The sequence below is a fragment of the Bos grunniens genome, chromosome 1 (assembly GCF_055505025.1).
Source record: "Bos grunniens cultivar Pamir isolate PY7600 chromosome 1, Bosgru_T2T1.0, whole genome shotgun sequence".
Taxonomy (NCBI): Eukaryota; Metazoa; Chordata; class Mammalia; order Artiodactyla; family Bovidae; genus Bos; species Bos grunniens.
In genome coordinates this window covers 97,867,126-97,884,001 of record NC_141165.1, presented here as the reverse complement: position 1 = coordinate 97,884,001, position 16,876 = coordinate 97,867,126, and the positions used below count along the sequence as shown (strand labels likewise).

Below are 16,876 nucleotides of genomic sequence, written 5' to 3'. Positions count from 1 at the left end.
AGATAATAGACTACATTTTTTTTCTATGGAAAAGTATACACATGAATGGAATATCTCTAAAAATGAGTCAGGAAAGAGTATGACCCCAGAAGCACATCATCTATAGCTTTGAAAAATGTACTTAAGAGAAAAAAATAAGCATTTCTACAACACACCTATCACAATGACTAAAAAAATAAACTAACAATACCAAGGGTTGCCAAGGACGTAGAACAATGGATGGGAACACATACATTCCTTTGTTTTTTCTCTATTTAGACTTTTAAAATTTTTTATTTATTTTTTAATTGAAGGATAATTGCTTTAAGGATTTTGTTGCTTTCTGTAAAACCTCAACATGAATCAGCCATCAGTTCAGTTCAGTTCAGTTCTGTCCAGTCGCTCAGTCATGTCCAACTCTTTGTGACCCCATGAATCGCAGCACTCCAGGCCTCCCTGTCCATCACCATCTCCCGGAGTTCATTCAGACTCACGTCCATCGAGTCAGTGATGCCATCCAGCCGTCTCATTCTCTGTCGTCCCCTTCTCCTCCTGACCCCAATCCCTCCCAGCATCAGAGTCTTTTCCAATGAGTCAACTCTTCGCATGAGGTGGCCAAAGTACTGGAGTTTCAGCTTTAGCATCATTCCTTCCCAAGAAATCCCAGGACTGATCTCCTTCAGAATGGACTGGTTGGATCTCCTTACAGTCCAAGGGACTCTCAACAGTCTTCTCCAACACCACAGTTCAAAAGCATCAATTCTTTGGCGCTCAGCCTTCTTCACAGTCCAACTCTCACATCCATACATGACCACAGGAAAAACCATAGCCTTGACTAGACGAACCTTTGTTGGCAAAGTTATATCTCTGCCTTTGAATATGCTATCTAGTTTGGTCATAACTTTCCTTCCAAGGAGTAAGCGTCTTTTAATTTCATGGCTGCAGTCACCATCTGTAGTGATTTTGGAGCCCAGAAAAATAAAGTCTGACACTGTTTCCCCCGGTTCCCCATCTATTTCCCAAGAAGTGATGGGACCGGATGCCATGATCTTCGTTTTCTGAATGTTGAGCTTTAAGCCAACTTTTTCACTCTCCACTTTCACTTTCATCAAGAGGCTTTTTAGTTCCTCTTCACTTTCTGCCATAAGGGTGGTGTCATCTGCATATCTGAGGTTATTGAAATTTCTCCCGGCAATCTTGATTCCAGCTTGTGTTTCTTCCAGTCCAGCATTTCTCATGATGTACTCTGCATATAAGTTAAATAAACAGGGTGACAATATACAGCCTTGACGTACTCCTTTTCCTATTTGGAACCAGTCTGTTGTTCCATGTCCAGTTCCAACTGTTGCTTCCTGACCTGCATACGAATTTCTCAAGAGGCAGATCAGGTGGTCTGGTATTCCAATCTCTTTCAGAATTTTCCACAGTTTATTGTGATCCACACAGTCAAAGGCTTTGGCATAGTCAATAAAGCAGAAATAGATGTTTTTCTGGAACTCTCTTGCTTTTTACATGATCCAGCGTATGTTGGCAATTTGATCTCTGGTTCCTCTGCCTTTTCTAAAACCAGCTTGAACATCAGGATGTTCATGGTTCACATATTGCTGAAGCCTGGCTTGGAGAATTATGGCTCCATATATATGACAACTCTCAAAAAAAATAAAACTATGATGATAAAGAAGAAACTATGGTTACTGGGGGTTAGTAGTTAGGGGAGTGTTAAAGAGATAGCATACAGGAGTTCTTTCGGCTGATGAAGCTGCTCTGCAACCTAACAGTAATGGTGGCTGTTACAAAAATGTATACACGTTAAAATTCATAGAACTTTAAACCAAGAAATATATGACTCAATTAAAATGTTTGGCATTTTCAGGAAAATAAAAAAAAAAAACAACTGGTTCACACACTGAATTATTGGAAAAGTATGGACTCATACAAAGCCATGGCTTCTCCTACCATGAAGATACTTTGGTAAGAGATAGTGCTGTTGGTGAAAAAGAAAGCTGAAGTTCTGTCCCTAACATCAGTTGATTAAAACATGAGAATTCTAATATAGCTATAAGCATTCAATAATAAGCATGTTTACTTAAAATTTGGTCTTTGTAGTTTATTATAACCATTACTGCTTGAGAATCAAGGATAATAGCAGCACTTGGATTTTATACGTATGAATGGCCTCAATAACAAAGTGAAGACTATTAATTAAACTAATAAATTATTATATTTCATAAAACCCTAACGACTCTGTGAATAGACTACTCAGTTCTGTCTAAATTGTGCCATCTAAACCCTATAGCTGCAATCCATTTTCACTGATAAGTCTTAAAAGTTTTCAAATGTACATTTCCTTTTTAAATGGTAGTAAAATATATAAAACATAAAATTTACCAGTTTAACCATTTTTAGGTATATATTTTAGTATAGCATTAGGTACATCAATATTACTGAAAACTATAGCCATCATCCATCTGGGGAACTTCTTAATCTTCGGAGTGCATTAAACAGTGACTCCCCAGTCATCCCTCCTCTCAGCCCCTGGTAACCTCTTTCTATTTTCTGTCTCTATGAATTTGACTCTTCTAGTATCTCATACAAATGGAATCATACAATATTTGTTATTTTGCGTCTGGCTTATTTCACTTAGCATACTGTCCTTAAGGTTCATCCACATAGCATGTGTCAGAATGTCGTTCATTTTTAAGGTTAATATTTTATTGTATGTTTACACACATTTCATTTATCCATTCATCTAGTGGTGGTCATTTGGGATGCTCCCACCTTTTGACTATCAAGTTTACACCCCTTTGACATTGTTGTCAGATACAATTTATTTCCCCACAAATCAGACTAAAGGCATATTCTGGTACCCTTGAGTGATGTAGGGCATTTCATTTTCTACAGTCGGGTTTAAAGAGGACTTTTAGAATTTCATTAACAATACTTAATTTTACATTAAATATTACGATACAAGCAGTTCTATGTATATCAAATTTTTGTTCAGGTTTGGTCATTAGCGTAATGTGTGTGTGTGTGTGTATGTTACATGCATCTCTATGTGATGATATATAGATGTAGCTGTATTCTGCATAATGTTAAAACTCTACTATTGCCTGGTTAGGAAAGTAGTCATCCAGAAGAAATGGCTTTTCAGTGTGAAGAAGCATGCTAAATTTTAATTGAATTGAAAATTTTGAGGTGAAATAAGAGTTTGGTACCTGTAAGGGTCTAGCATTGTACTAATAACTAAACTCCACCCTGACCAATTAAAACAGAATATCTGTTTTAAGGGTAAGGCCAATGCATTTTTTATTTTTTTTTTAGCTTCATAGGTAATGTGCAGCCAGGATTAGGAATCTGTGAGCTGGAGAAAGAGATCCTGAGTCAAGGGGAGTAAAAAAATGAAAGTAACAATAAAAGGCAGTTCAGGTCTAAAGCACACAAAAGTGAGGACAGAGAAATTTAGAATTGTAAATAACAGAGGAACTATTCAAACTGGGAGAAATTAAGTAGCCTTTTATTGATAGTTAAAAGCAGAAGAGGTGTCAATTATAAGGATAATTAACATATCTACATTTTAAAGAGCTGCAGAACCTAAACTAGAACATAAGCCTTGAAAATGGTCTAAGGACTTCAAAAGGTGAGAATAAGATAATATGTAAATATTTAGAAGACCAAGAGTTACAGAGTTTTGGGAAATATCAAGTCCCTTTATTATACAGTCTTTTGCTTCATTTGAATGTATGTACCAACTGAGCTTTGTAAGTGGAACATGAAGTAATCTATCATTTAAGTAAACATACATATGTATATGTATAGGGCTTCCCTGGTAGCTCAGCTGGTAAAGAATCCACCTGCAATGTGGGAGACATGTGTTCAATCCCTGGGCTGCGAAGATCCCTGGAGGAGGGCATGGCAATGCACTCCAGTATTCTTGCCTGGAGAATCCCCATGGACAGAGGAGCCTGGTGGGCTACAGTCCACAGGGTCACAGTCGGACATGACTGAGTAACTAAGCACAACACAGCACATGTATATGTATATATACACATGGTTTGAATATATCCATCGACCTGCCTTGCTTCTTTTGACTATTCTTACCTTAAGGGACAAGTGTTCTGTTTGAGTTATAGTAATCCATCACCAATAATTAGATAATGAACCATCTACCTCACAATCCCATTCTCTCAATCACTCCACTAAAGCTGAAGGGCTATCTGAGTATTAAAAATGACCAGAACATTACACTATAATAGCATTTCTAAAGAAAACAAATTCCCAGCAAGAATATCATGTCACTCAAATTTGAGATGAAATCTCTTCATTATAAGCGATGCAACCATTAAAATTACTTCATAGATTAAATAAACAAACTAAAAAAGAAGGATATTCCAAAAGCATGTTTTCCTTTTCTTTTCTATTTCTTTCTTGCCATTTTGGAAAATGAAAACAAAGGGAGAGAAATGAACAATAATTTTCCAGAAATAAACACAATATTTTAGGCAAGTTTTGTATCTTGTTTTCATCTCTTGATACTATATAATCATTTTCTCATGTCATTAAAATCTCTTCATAAATATTATTTGTTTTTTTAACCAAACCTATATTATGTGTCATCTTTCTAGCTAAAGTGACTGTTCTTCCCATACTATTGGGATTCACGTAGTAGTCACATAAGATAAACAAGAATTCATATTTTTCCTGTGTAAATTCCTTAAACTGAAGGCATAGAGCAAACTTACAACTTTGGGTAAGCTTGCCATGGTCAGCTGCCTATTGATGTCTTCAGTCCCCCGGAGGGAAGGAATACAAAGTAATTTAGTATATTCTAAAGAGAGCTTCCAACAACTGTAAATGTTTCACTCAAGTCAGCACTCTCTAAATGGAAGGAGAGGACAGCTGACTGGCTGTAAGTGACAAAAAGACCCAGCCCACTCAGGGAGGGACTCCTAAGGGAGCAGGGAAGATTTCTGCAGACGTAGAGAAAGCTTGGGGTATCAAAATACACTGAACTTTTTTTATTCATCACATTAACCACCTTCTTCCACTCTAGTACTCTCTCTCCTTTTTTATTTGGGAGGAGGATGCTCTCCCTTTCTATCCCTTCACTCTCCTAGTTCCCTCATCTCTCCCTTCCTCTCCCTCCTTTTTCTTAAAAGAACTGACTATAACATGAAGTAAAGTACATCTGGGTTTAGCTGTGGTTATTATAATACAACTTTCCTGTGTTTTTAATTTAGCTTATGGTAACTAGTTTTTTTTATCCATAATAGGTGAATCTTTGTCAGGATTACTCTGTGCTGTGATCCAGAATGTACTGGTTCGGGAAATACAGTACCTTAGACTGTGCAATTCTCTCTTGCTGATTCCAGTTCAGATATTCTGCCCAACTCATTGGCTCCAGTTTATTCAAGTACATTCTGAAGGGGACTTCTGATGTTTCTTTTTAAGCTAAGGCCTTGGGTCTGCTCCTTCAGTGACTTAAACTTCTATGAATTTTGTGCTGGGAATATAGTCTTGGAAACTCATCTTGCAGAAGGTTTTATTTGTTTATTTTTCCTCGGTGTGTGAGAGACGCAGAAGTCAGAAATTCTAGTGAGATTTACAACAGAAAGAGAAGAATTAAACAGATCCAGCAAGGAATTTGGAAATGAGCAGAAAAATTAATTGACCTGGGCCAAGGAGGGTTCGTGAAAACTCTTGAAGAGGAGAGAGATGAAAATGTAGGAGAAACATTGTGGGTGTCTATAATGGAGACATGTACTGTGCATGAGAGAGATGACAAATAAAAGAAAATTCTTAAGAGGTTGTTTTTTTTTTTTTTTTGCATTTCAGGTACATATCTAGAGAAACTAAAGAACTGAGTTACTTTTAATAACTTTTGCTTGCTCAACAATTATTTCTTTGTATGTGGCCCTAGGTATGAACCTACATCATGAAAAGCCTCACACACACACACACACACACACATACATTGTGCTTGCTAACAAGAACTAATTCCATCATTCTTTTTCATGTTCATACCAACACACAAATAAATTTACTCAAAAATATTCATTATCCTGAAAACTTGCTCTTTCACTTAATAAATTATGATCATACTTTTAGGTTGACAGCAATAGATAAAATTCATTCTTTTCCTTCTACAACTCAACAGTGCTATCAGCCATTCCAGGCAGGGCCACTCAAGATGGATGGATCACAGTAAAGAGTTCTGACAAAATGCGGTCCACTGGAGGAGAAAATGGCAACCCACTCCAGTATTCTTGTCTAGATAACCCCATGGACAGTATGAAAAGGCAAAAAGATATGACACCAGGAGATGAGCCTCCTAGGTAGGAAGGGGTACAATATGCTACCGGGGAAGAGTGGAGGGCAATTTCTAAAAGCTCCAGAATAAATGAGGTGGCTGTGCCAACGCAGAAATGATGGTCAGTTGTGGATGTGTCTGCTGGTGAAAGTAAAGTCCAATGCTACAAAGAATAATATTGCCTAGGTACATGTAATGTTAGGTCCATGAACCCAGGTAAATTTGACATGGTCAAGAAGGAGATGGCAAGAGTGAACATTGACATCTTAGGAATTAGCACATTGAGATGTATGGGACCAGATGAATTAGATTCAGATGATCATTATATCTACTACTGTGGGTAAAAATCCCTTAGAAGAAATGGAGTAGTACTCATAGTCAACAAAAGGAAGTCCAAAATGCAGCACTTGGATGCAATCTCAAAAAAGACAGAGTGATCTCTTACTCATTTCCAAGGCAAACCATTCAAAATCAGAGTAGTCCAAGTCTATGCCCCAAGCAATGATGCCAAAGAAGCTGAAGTTGACCAGTTCTAAGAAGACCTATGACACTTTCTAGAACTAACACACAAAAAAGATGCCCTTTTTTTGATAGGGGATCAGAATGCAAAAGTAGGAAGTCATGAGATACCCATATTAAGAGGCAAGTTTGGCCTCAGAATACAAAATAAAGCAGGACAAAGGCTAACAGAGTTTTGCCAAGAGAACACACTGGTCATAGCAAACACCCTCTTCCAACAAGACAAGAGATGACTCTACACATGGACATCATCAGATGGTCAATACCAACATCAGACTGATTATGTTCCTTTCAGCCAAAGATGAAGAAACTCTGTAAAGTCAGCAAAAACAAGATCTGGTGCTGACTGTGACTCAGATAATGAGCTTCTTACTGAAAAATTCAGACTTAAGTTAAAGAAGGGAAAACCATGAGGGCATTCAGACATGACCTAAATCACATCCCTTATGACTGTACAGTCGAAGTGGCAAATAGATTCAAGGGATTAGATCCAAAAGACAGACTGCCTGAAGAACTATGAATGGAGGTGTGCAACACTGTACAGGAGGCAGGGACCAAAACCAGCTCAAAGCAAATGAAATTCAAGAAGGCAAAGTGGTTGTCTGAGGAAGCTTTACAAATAGCTGAGGAAAGAAGAGAAGTGAAAGACAAGGGATCAAAGGAAAGATATACCCAAATGAATGCAGAGTTCCAGATAATAGCATGGAAAAATAAGAAGGCCTTCTTAGATGAACAATAGAATGAGAAATAGAAGAGAACAACAGAATGAGTAAGACTAGAGATCTCTTCAAAAAAACTGGAGATACCAAGGGAAAGTTTCATGCAAGGATGAGCATGTTAAAGGACGGAAATGGTAAGGACCTAAAAGAAGCAGAAGAGTTTAAGAAGAGGTGGCAAGAATACATAGAAGAACTATACAAAAAAGGTCTCAATAACCCAGATAACCATGATGGTGTGGTCACTCACCTAGAGCTGGACATCCTGGAGTATGAAATCAAGTGGACCTGAGGAAGTATTACTATGAACAAAGCTAGTGGAGGTGACAGAATTCTAGCTGAGCTACTTCAAATCCTAAAAGATGATGCTATTAAAATGGTGCACTGACTATGTTGGCAAATTTGGAAAACTCAGCAGTGGCCACATGGCTGGAAAACGTTATGCTCAAAATCCTTCAAGCTAGGTTTTAGCAGTACATAAGCCAAGAACTTTCAGATGTAAAGGCAGGGTTTTGAAGAGGCAGAGGAACCAGAAATCAAATTGCCAACATTTATTGAATCATAGAGAAAGTAAGGGAGTTCCAGTAAAACAACAACTTCAGCTTCATTGACTATGCTAAAACCTTTGACTGTGTGGATCACAACTGTGGAAAATTCTTAAAGAGGTGGAAATACCAGACCACCTTACCTGTCTCCTGAGAAACCTGTATAGGGATCAAGAAACAATAACTAGAACTGGACAAAGAACAAATGACTGGTTCAAAATTGGGAAAGGAGTTTGACAAAGCTGTATATTGTCACTCTATTTATTTAACTTATATGCACAGTACACCATGTGAGCTGCCGGGCTGGATGAGTCACAGGCTAGAATCAAGATTGCCAGGAGAAATATCAACAACCTCGGATATGCAGATGATACTAATCTAATAGCAGAAAGTGAAGAGGAACTAAAGAGCCTGTAGATGAGGGTGAAAATGCCGGCTTAAAACTCAACATTCAAAAAACTAAGATCATGGCATCTGGTCCCATCACTTCATGGCAAATAGATGGACAGAGAGTAGAAATAGTGACAGATTTTATTTTCTTGGGCTCTTCAAAATCACTGGGGACAGTGACTGCAGCCACAAAATTAAAAGACACTTGCTCTTTGGAAGAAAAGCCATGACAAACCTAGATAGAGTATTAAAAAATATACGACTTTGTCAACAAAGGTCTGTATATTCAAAGCTATGGTTTTTCCGATAGTCATGTATGGATGTGCGAGTTGAACCATAAAGAAGCCTGAGTGTTGAAGAATTGATGCTTTAAATTGTGGTGCTGGAGAAGACTTTTGAGAGTCCCTTGGTTAGTACAGAAATCAAACCAGTCAATCCTAAATTAAATAAACCCTGAATATTCCTTAGAAAGACTGATGCTGAAGCTGAGGCTCTAATACTTTGGCCACCTGATGTGAAGAGCCAGTTTATTGGAAAAGACCCTAATGCCGGGAAAGACTGAAGGCAGAAGGAGGGGGAGTGACAGAAGATAAGATGGTTGGGTATCATCACTGACTCAATGGACATGAATTCGAGCAGACTCTGGGAGATAGTAGAGGACAGAGGACCTGGTGTGCTAGAGTCCATGAGGTCGCAAAGAGTCAGACACAATATAGCGACTGAACAACAACAACATACAATCTTAAATATCATCATATATCACATGGTATACATGTAGTCAAATTAATGAATTCTGTATTCTTTTTTTAAAGCAAATTTTACTAGAACCTTACTAAATTTTTACACAGGATACTCAACAAACACTTACTGAATACCTATCTGCTGCCAGTTTAATGATTGTGAACATTAATAAATTACCCATGGTACTTTCCCTCAAAAAATAAAATCAGTCTAATGTGAGAAATACAGCAGTTTAAAAGTATTTCTTAATTTGAAGAGAATCTGCTCAGAGAATTTATAATAAAGAATGCTTTAAAATAAATCTTTAAAAGAAGCAATTTATCACTAGTAATTCATTCTTAGTCATTGTTTCCAATGTGTGAATAGTACTTAGCAACAACAGAGTACTTCTCTACATGGCAACTCAAGAAACAAACTAATTTCTAACCACTAAGAGCTCAGATAAAGCACCTTACTCCTGAGACCTCAGAGTGATTTATAATTCTACTAATACTTTTACTGTGATAGTAATACATGATATTTATAAGCTATCTTTATTCTGTGGAACTCTAAATACTTAATATATATCATTTGACTTCTTTGCATAATATCTGTAAGATAGAGAAAAGTGTTCCCTACAGATAAGGAAAATGATCTTAAGACAGAACTGTTTGACAATGCCTGAATCAAGTCTCCAGATAGTCAGCCCCACGCTCCTTCCTCTCAATTATACTGGCTGCCTTCTTAGTGGGAACTGCAGAGATTATGTGGATGGTATTATGTCATCAATCAGAGTCTTGTATAGCATGGTAGAGTCAGTTTTTATTTTACAAAAAGAGAGCTTTTCATGTAAACTGTTTCCTCTGTCTACTAGAAGGACCTGTAAATAAAATTCTGCTGACAAGTTTTCTCGGTGAGATGAATCTGAGCAACCAATCTAGTTGGTCCCTCCCACTTTCCAGTTCTATAAGAAGAAAAGACAAATGTAGCATTGAATGTGTAACCCAGGCTCACAGCTATTCCTGGAAGCCCTAATTCATAGAAGAAAAGAGAACACAGTAACAACAATGGCAATGACAAAAATGTTAGACATACATTGGTTATTGATTATTTGATAAAGTTCTACAGCATTCAAATAAACAAAGAATAGTTCAGTAAAATTGTAGTGAAGATTATGCAAATTTCATATGGTTAAGTTGGTACAATTGCAAATATGTAAACAACTTCATCAAAAATCTAGATCTAATACTCAATAACTATTATTTTCCTATATCTCCGAAGACATTTTATCATAAGACATTTATAACCCTGAGAATCTGATACTAACCAGAAGAATGACTTCATTTGGTATTCCATTTCTCATGACCTCCTGAAAGAATGTCAGTTCAGCATGGCCTCCTTCCTTTTCCAGTTGATTCAAAGAATGGTGTTTTCAAATTGCCATTTGGGATACATGAAGCGGTGCATTTGGAGTCAATGTGCTGCAACCTGAAGTGTAACACTCTTTATTGTTCTTGAGAAACGTGTGCCTAATTCCCTGGAAATTTACTGTTTCAAAGAGTCACAAGTCTCCTGATTGCTTCTCATCAGTCTTGAAGAGATTAGATAAGCTTCCTCCTTCCTACAAAAGCATTTTCTTCATTCAAAATTCCTTTGAGAGCAAAACACTGAACCAGAATTGGATTTTTAGCAAAATATTACAATATTGTAGGAAACGTATTTTTTCTCCTGAGGAGACCCAGCAGTTCAAAACATATACTTATGTACTTTCTCATTTAAGGCTACTGGCCACATATTGAAAAGAGCAAGGATGAGGTAAAAAAAACAAAGTCCTTTCTGTGAAGCAGGAAGGATGTTTTTCACTGAGTTATTTTAGAAGACTTGAATGGACTGCTAAGGGCTTTCACATAAAAAGATATGAAAGTCAAACTCAAGAAACAGAGGGGTAAAAAACAACTACAGATCTATAACAGACACTGCTTTTAATTATCATAAACTTGTTATGCACACGGGTGCTATTCTATAGTGACAGGTTTAGAATAACTGTTCAAGTGTATCAACAATAGAAATGACCTCCTTAGAAATCGAGTTATATATACTTGGTGTTGCAAAAGTTGACACAGAAGGAATCAGGATCATGTTTGCAGTAGGATGTGACATCAACACATCCCCTCTTTCAACATCTTTCAAATGTTTCAACATCTCCCTCTTCCTCTTCATCCATATTCTCTTTTCCCCTCTCTCTCCCTTACTCTTTCCCTTCCTCTCTCTCTCTCTCCTACTTTCAACAAGGAATTCACTTCTAATGTAGTCCTCAGTGGTCATTACAAAATAATAGTAAGAATTGATAACTATGTTTGGGGTTTCTTCTACTTTGCTTTTTTTTTTTTTAGTAGCAGTAAGATGTGCACTTTCATTGACCTAGATCTCTGATCAGGCTTATAAAGCTTCAATTAAGCTAGACTTCAGAAGGAAAATGTACACCTCACTTTTTTCTCATTAGTCTAATTAACACAATATTTTATTTCTTTCTCTTTACAAAGAGGTTGTCAAGGACAATCAAAGTTAGTAGTGCCATTGTCTCGGAGAAGGCAATGGCACCCCACTCCAGTACTCTTGCCTGGAAAATTCCATGGATGGAGGAGCCTGGTAGGCTGCAGTCCATGGGGTCGAGAAGAGTCAGACACGACTGAGCAACTTCACTTTCCCTTTTCACTTTCACGCATTGGAGAAGGAAATGGCAACCCACTCCAGTGTTCTTGCCTGGAGAATCCCAGGGATGGCAGAGCCTGGTTAGCTGCTGTCTATGGGGTCGCAAAGAGTCGGACACGACTGAAGCAACTTAGCAGCAGCAGCAGCAGCAGTGCCGTTGTCTGTGATATGACTGGGATCTTGGACTCAGAGACACTGTGAGTCAAGATGATGTGGAAATGAAAGACTAATGTCATGGATTTGACCAATCTTCCCAGCCCTGATAGCTCAGTTGGTAAAGAATCCACCTGCAATGCAGGAGACCCTGGTTTGATCCCTGGGTTGGGAAGATCCTCTGGAGAAGGGAAAGGCTACCCACTCCAGTATTCTGGTTTGGAGTATTCCATGGACTGTATAGTCCATGGGCTCACAAAGAGTCAGACATGACTGAGTATCTTTCACTTTCTCTTTTCTTTCCCAGCTCTTCATTTCTCAAAGATGGAAACATGTATAGAGGCTCTGTATTTATTTCCAGGCAAGATAACATAACTTAATTATAAAAGCATCATTTCAACATATTCTTTTTTCTTGGGAAATCTATGAGACTATGTATTAAATTCTACTTTGCCATATAAGGAGTTGAGGTATGTGGACCATAGAAGACTAGCATCCAGGAGAAGAGCAGACTTGGCATGTGGGTATAATAATGGAAAAATACTTGGGTCAGACAAATCTATGTTTGAATCCTGGCTTGGGCTTTTACAATAACATGGGGAATTGAAGATGGCACTTCAATTTAATCTCACTGATCCTCAGTGTCCTAAAAATGTAAACTAAAGGTTATAGCATCTATTTTGAGACGTTTTAAGAATTAAATGTAAAGAGCTTTATGCAGAGACGGTACCTTACCTAAAGAAAAAGGTAAAGGTCTTTTCTTTACCTTCCTAACTTTTTTCAAAAAACTTCCTAACATCTTTTAGACATTTGGACTATTAGAGAACTAGTGACCTCTGTGACCACATGACCTAAAGTGGTAACAAAATTCACCAGATAAAAACACCCAGCAGGAGACAGCACAGGGTTTGAATCAGTTAGGTCTGGCATCGATACAAAACTGATTTACTGTCTTTGCAATCTTGGATATTACTTAATCTTTCTGGATCTCAGTATTCTCATTATAAAATGGAAATTATTCCGAGTTTGCTGAGTCGTTGCTGAGCGTGGTAGTGAGGATTAAAGACAACTTTTATAAAGCATCTGGTACATTAAGTAAACAGATTGGGAGTAATACTTATTGTTCAGATTTTTATTAATTAAAACTTGTCTGTAGACTCATCTCCTATACTTAATATTCCTTTTTCCACCCAAGACCTTGAAAGGGTTACAATAGGGGCTTTGATCACAGATTAGCTGGTTTGGCTGTGTTAATCTAGCTCTTAAGAATTAGAGTTCCAGCCCTGCCATTAAATGTTTAACTGTACAACTTGAACAGGAATTCTAGGCCTAAATTATGTTCATCTCCAAAATGAGGAGACTGGAATAAATAATTCCTAAAATTCTCTGTAGACATAATATTTTAAGATTCTGTGTCTTTTGACTGAGTTACAGTGGATAAGTACTCATATCTTTAGAGCTTAACCTAGTTCTCTATGGTTTAATTTTCACATTCTCTCTACTCTATTTCTTCTTTAATTGCAAAAGGGGATAATTTCCATCACTTTGCAAACAAACCAATATCTCTCTTCTGATTTAGTGGCATTCCAGAATATTAATGCATCATACTTTAAGACAGTCTGGCTTGTTTCTAATCCAGAAATTCAGTCATAATATAGGTAGTATTAATGAGGAAAATGAGGATTTATTTTCAAGGCTTTTTATGCCTCCAGGCCCCTGGACATTGCACACGATAAAATACACTCAAATTAAAAATAAGATTAAGGTTTAACAGTTAAAAATACATTTTAAGAGTAAAACACTTTTTTCGGTACTCATTTCTACACTACAGAATGGGCACTTAAAAATAAACAAAAATAACAGATTCATTAACCAGCAACAGAATTTTAATAATCATTAACTAGAAAGGAAATAAAATTAACTTGACCTTATCTTAGAAGGTTGTCAGAGACTATTTTGGTTATGTAGATGGGGAACATGTTGTGAACTAGTAGACCTCTGTTTCAAAAGTCCAAAACCCTCTCGTAAGGCTTCAAAACAAATATATAGATCTATTGCTTACAAGGTACCTTTGAATTGTCTTCATCTGGCTCTATTCTTAAGCTATTCTTCAATTAATATTTATTTATCCATCTACTCACTTTTTTTGCATGTCTACTATGTGCTTTTCCAGTGTATTCAGAATGAAATCCAAATTCCGCACCCTGGCTGCTTCTCTGCCCTCACCTCCAGTTACGCTCCTCCTTTCCTCCTTCTGCTTTAGCTACTCTGGAATCTGGTTACTTCCTTGAATTCACAGTTTGCCCTTGCCTCAGGGCTTTGTCCCTGCTGTTTCTGTCTGGAACTTTTTCCCCTCTCAAGCTTCCATCCCCACCCCAAATTCTTCACCTGGCTGATTCTGCTTTCAAAGTCTCAACTTAAACGACACTTTCTCTAAGAATTATTTCCTGAGCACCCAATGGAAAGTATAATAGATTTTCTCCACCCATTCTTGTCTTGCATATCTATTAGCTCTCCTCATGGACTACAGTTTTTAATTTTATAATTATTTGTTTACTTATTTAATGTCTGATTTCCTTCAGTTCAGTTGCTCAGTCGTGTCCGACTCTTAGCGACCCCAAGGACTGCAGCCTACCAGGCTCCTCCGTCCATGGAATTTTCCAGGCAAGAGTACTGGAGTGGGGTGCCATTGCCTTCTCCAAATTGCTCATAAGAGGCATAGAATAAATTTTAATTCATTATTATGGAAAACAGAGGGAAGAGGTCTGAGGAGAAACTTTGTTGGGTACCTACATCTAAGGCCTTGCTCTGGCATCCTCATTCTCTAATTTTCCCTTCTCTATATGCCAAAGCTTCCATGACATGTTTTAAGGCAGAACAATGTCTCCTGTTTGGGACACAAAGACTTAGGCCACCAATTTTTTGTCCACAGTGACTTGAGTTTCTTCATGGTGGGAGTTGGGAAATTCTGGAGAGGATAAATACCTTTGAGAAAGAAACTAAGATGTACCCAGGATTTAGCTCTGGGTAAAATAATAAAAAAGTCCCTACATTGGTCTCTTTGGATTGCTAAATGTCAGAATCCAATAAAGGAAACCTGAAATAAATTACTAGAGCAAGTAATTTATTTTAAATTATTAAAGTTTATTTCAATTTTTTCAGACCCAAAAAACTTTTCTCTGATGGAAATGACCCTTGGCAACAATGACATTCTGACACCATGCATGATGCACCCTTTTGGGAAGTCTGAATTCCATGTCACAATGGCTCTGTTCAGATTACCGGTTTTATCTTGCCTGTAAGCCCAATTAGACTACTGAAGTTTCTAATGGCCTTCTGTCTGCTTTGTAAATCATCATGCATGCATGCTGTTGCTTCAGTCGTGTCTGACTCTGTGCAAACCTATGGGCTGTAGCCCACCAACTCCTTTGTCCATGGGATTTCCAGGTAAGAATACTGGAGTGGGTTGCATGCTCTCCTCCAGGGGATCTTCCCAACCTAGGGATCGAACCCATGTCTCTTACATCTCCTGCACTGGCAGATAGTTTCTTTATCACTAGCGCCACCTGGGAAGCCCCAGAAATCATCATAAAGAATATTAAGTCAATAAATTTAATTGCCTCTATATGACATAATTTTGCCTCTATGTGAGTCAATATAGAACCAGAGGCATAATATCAGAATGTACCATAATGCTCTTTATATTGGAGAAGGCAATGGCACCCCACTCCAGTACTTTTGCCTGGAAAAATCCCATAGACAGAGAAGCCTGGTAGGCTGCAGTCCATGGGGTCGCTAGAATCAGACACGACTGAGCGACTTCACTTTCACTTTTCACTTTCATGGATTGGAGAAGGAAATGGCAACCCACTCCAGTGTTCTTGTCTGGAGAATCCCAGGGATGGGGAAGCCTGGTGGGCTGCCGTCTATGGGGTTGCACAGAGTTGGACACGACTGAAGCAACTTCGCAGCAGCCGCAGCTCTTTATATATGAATTTTGGACTAGTTGGAAGAGGGCACCGCAGTTAAGTGGGTCTCATAAGATGAGCCTAAGACAGTTTGCTCTTCAGCAAACACAGCTCAGACTCTGAGTGTAGAAGAAAGATCAAACACTCAGAGTCTAAAACTGGGTCTACTCTCAGTCCTAGATGTCCCAGGGTGATTTGCATTGGTAGTCAGTATCATTTGAGTAACCTGCATGCCCTACCCTGGGTCTCCATTTACTTATTTCAAAATGAGATGACTGGACTTTTTATTTCTTATATACTTTCTACCTGTAATTTTTGATGATACTTTGCCCTTAAATCCCTTTCACCTCAATCTTTTAATCTTAAAAAATACGAAGTGTGTTTATAAAGTCATTTGATGTCCCTAAACATTATTCCACATGATAACAGTACAGTTCATGAAGCTTAAATTTTATCATTTTAGCTTTGCCTCAGAGGCCAAGTTTTATGAGAGCCTTCATTTGCATCACCAGAAGCTAATTTAATAAAAATAAAGGAACCCCTTTTAGAAATAAATTAAAATTGGTGTTGGGGGGCAGATAACTTTATGTTAAAAAGAAAGCAAAACAAGCAAAAAAAAAAAAGAAAGAAAGAAACCAGGAAGCTAAACTTAGAAGGGGTCAAATCGTTCTGAGTTCTAAGGAATGCTGTCATCTTATCTGTGTTGAGAAATTGGTTCTGGCTCTCAGTGCACTGAAGATAGACGTTTCTAATGGCAACTTCCCAAATCTCTGGTCTCTTGACCCAATATCTTTTGTACCATTTGCCCCGTTTTCTTGAAGCACAATCTACGACATAGACAAGCAGGTACACAGCACCATCCATCCT

The 16,876-nt window shown here is 37.8% G+C and overlaps 1 protein-coding gene across 43 annotated transcripts in view; it reads right to left on the bottom strand.

Moving 5' to 3' along the window:
- Window positions 1-16,876, bottom strand: part of ZBTB20 (zinc finger and BTB domain containing 20) — an 847,908-nt gene that overhangs the window by 489,186 nt on the left and 341,846 nt on the right. The window lies entirely within an intron of this gene.